Genomic DNA, 3,736 nt, shown 5'->3' on the forward strand with positions numbered 1-3,736 from the left:
AATTACATTCTCCAACCACAGCTAGGGCCACAGTACTATTTGGCCAATGTGCTACCATTTTTTAAATTTATTTGTGTTTATAATTTGCCACAGCATTAATCCCAAACCTTCACCAGAGCCCTCAGTCCTCCTCCCAGTTCACATTGTTACACTAGAGGCAGACATTGAGAACATAAACTTTCCAAGGCCCCCATTAATGAGATCAACACATGGGGAACAGCAAAAGCAAATAAGTGGGTTTATGCATGGGATGTAAGGGAAAACTCTGGAGGGATGACATGTCCAGAGAAGACAGAGGGACAGGAAAAGTTAAAGAAAGTAGATCAAGGAGGAAGGTATAAAGATGAAAGTGATTTGAGCTTAGAAAGTTGTGTTAAGCATTTGCCTGTGATGGAAAGGCAATGGAGGAGTTTTCACAGGGGAGTGACATTATATGATATGTACCGTTGATGAAAAGATTTAAAAATTGGAGACTTCTTTGATTTCGTAGAAGACTGCAATCTCTTTAACCCTCTCATTGTATTCCATTCCATCCAAGCCCTCTTTGCCTCACTTCCTTTCTTATTCAGGCTGAATACTGAAGGGTTTGTCAGAAGGAGGTAACATATGCCATATACTTTGAAAGGGTGGAACAGGAAGAAGCTAAGAGAATTTTTCTTTGTCTTCGTAGAACATTCATCCCTTAGCACTCTGATTATATTCCATTCTCTCCATTTCCTGTTAGCTTCACTTCCTTTCTTACACAGCTCAGACTTCATCCTTTCTTATTTTAAATATCATCTTGGAAACTCATGGAACCCTTCTGCCCCTCTGCCCTTGTCCTACTGGAAAACACCCAACCATGAACTAAATTTCTACTACCACTCCATGCAAGCAGCTGAATGTTAAAGTAAGTTTGTTTTCTGAACATTGTTAGTCACCAAAGACTGCTTATCCAATTTTGTCTTGTAGGCATTAGAGTTAGCTGCCTTTCTCAAGTCTCCCTAAACTTTCAATTATGTCACTAGAAAAAAAATTTGCCTTTCTACTTTATTGACAAAGATTGTCCATCAAGCCTAACCACTAACCACCTCCCTAGAATGACACCTCAGTAACTCAATCTAAATCTGAACTAGCTTTAACTGTCTCCTTCAAGTCTCAAGGGGTAAGGTGATCTTTAGTTCAAAGCTAACAGCTCTTTTAGTGCTTTTTAAAATTACCTTTATAATCTATCCTTTCCAATGACGTTCATTAGGGCAAAGTAATGATGATGATTATAATATCTAAAACTAATTTAACAGCTATGTGCAGGGTAATTTATATATTTGCTTCATCCTTACAAGTATTAATACTACTTTTATATTACAAATACGTATCAATATTATACCTGGCAGATGAGAAAATTGTAGTCAAAAAAGAATAAGTTGCCCCCAGGGGCATCATTCTATTGAACCTATTGATTAATATTTATTTCCTGATAATTCTTATAATTCTCTTTCTTTAGTTATTCTTTGTAGGTATTTTGCAGAAATACTTCTCTTTCTCCTACACAAACACCAATGTTCTCTAGGGCTCTGACCTCAGCCACTTCTTTTAAAATTGTACATATTTTTTCCTGAATGATCTTATCCATTTTAGCCATTTTAATTGCCACCTACAATCAGCTCATTAAAATCAGTTCCTAATTCTCTAGATAACATCAGGTGTAAAATGCTGACCCCCAAATTAGACAGATATACCCAATTTACTTCTAAATCTCTCTACATATATACTGGCTTCCCAAATTGAAATGTAAGCAACACGAGGGTCAATGTGTAAGCAGAGCTTCACTTGAGTCCCCAGTAGCCAAAACATTATCTGACATTCGAATGAATTCCACATATTACATAAATTTCAGACCTAATATTTTACCATAAATTAAACTGGAGCTTAGCATTTATCATAGCTCCTTTTTGCAATCAGTAAATGATCTTCAAGGATTTGTCGAAGACTCTCCAGGTTTAAGTTTATATTACTGGTATGGCCAGATAGCTAAAGAGTTTCCTGTAATCGAAAGAGATTTAAAACATACTAAAGTAGGAAAACACATTACAAAAATCTGGCTATGGGTTGTATATGTACAACTATAGTTAGTAGCATATCTTTGTTGAGTATTTCTCTTGTAAATTAAACACCCCGACATATCCAAAAGTGTAGCAGTCAATGACAAAGAAAAGGTATCCTATTTCCATTATTAGAAAACAGCAGGATGTGTTCTGGTCTACTAGTATTCTAAAATCACCTCCTGTTTGTGGAGTTTGAGACTATAAAACAGAAGAAGGGTGCTCTTGTATTTATACAGTCAAACATAATCCACAGATTTCCTGTTTTGTTGAGTCATACAATAGTGGACTCAGTAATACCCATTTCTAGTGTAATAGTCTAAAATAGAGGGTCAGTTAAGGCAGCTTTCCAATGGCTTCATTCACAAAAAGGTAACGCCTTCAAAGCTTTATATTCCAAAGGTCTGATTTTAATTTAACTTTTAATTATTTAATATGTCCCAGATTACTTTTTATTTAATGGGCTGCAGTTCTCATAGTCTCTAGCGTCTATAATAGTACTTAATAATCATTATTATAATAACTAAGTGAAGGAGGGAAGGAAACACATCTTCAAGTTCTCTGATTCTTTCCTGGGCTGAGTCTACCAATGAGCCAATCAAATACATTGTTTCTCTGTTCTTAGTAAAATTTTGATTTCTAGCATTTTCATTTCTTCCTTACAGTTTCCATCTCTGTGCTGAAAACTACCCCTATGATCTTGCATCAGTTTATCTTACCATTAGAATCTTCTATCTATTAATTTAAATTATTTTAATTCTCTGTTTGAGAACCCCAATATCTGTGTAACAACTGGCTCTGGTTCTGATGATTGCTTTTTTTATCTTCAGATTTTTTTCTTGATTTTCTGTATATCTTATAATTTTTTTACTAAAGGCCAGACACATGTTATTGTTCAGTGTATGATGAAGTAAATATATTTATACTTGTATATGAGCACTCTTTTTCTTCTATGAGGCCTTTAGTGTGGGGTTTGTATTAACTGATTCCACAGAGAGAACACTGCACACTCGGGAGAGGGGGTTCTCTCACCCGGAACAAACACCACAGCCACTATCATAATTTAAGAGGGCATCAGACAAAATCCCTTCACATCACTCTGACTTGGGCACTGCCAAACAGTGATAGTCATTATCATCATTTCTTACTTGATCTTACATATAACTGGAGATATTGGATTGTCAGCAATAAATTGACACGATGGAAGGGCTCTTCCTGTTTTTCAGCTTTAACCATAGTAGGTAATTGATATTTATAACACTAGTATAGGAAGAGACACCACAGTGTTATTTTTAAAAATATTTATGGTTTCCAATCTTTTCCACGCTTAACATAAAATGAAATAAAGCATAAGATTCCTTTATTGCACGTACTAACTGATGCCAAAATTCAGTCAAGTAATGAACATTCACAAAGTGTATTTGGGAATTAAGTTAAATGTAGTTTCCAGGTTTGACTTTTACTGTCATATTGTAAGGGAACTTCCCTGTTTTTATGGTTCTCTGAAATGAGGAAAGTAATTTACAGCCAAGTCAGCCAAATTGATAGGTTTCTATTTTTCCAGATTTAATGCTGATTTATTTCAAAACAAAGAAGAAACATTAATTTAAGTACTTGTTATAAATACCCCTGGAGGAAAGGGAGTGAGGCACATT

General features: G+C 35.1%; 1 long non-coding RNA gene across 1 annotated transcript in view; it reads right to left on the reverse strand.

Moving 5' to 3' along the window:
• LOC141573775 (uncharacterized) overlaps nucleotides 1-3,736 on the reverse strand; it is a 132,237-nt gene that overhangs the window by 13,113 nt on the left and 115,388 nt on the right. The window lies entirely within an intron of this gene.

The sequence above is a fragment of the Camelus bactrianus genome, chromosome 2 (assembly GCF_048773025.1).
Source record: "Camelus bactrianus isolate YW-2024 breed Bactrian camel chromosome 2, ASM4877302v1, whole genome shotgun sequence".
NCBI lineage: Eukaryota > Metazoa > Chordata > Mammalia > Artiodactyla > Camelidae > Camelus > Camelus bactrianus.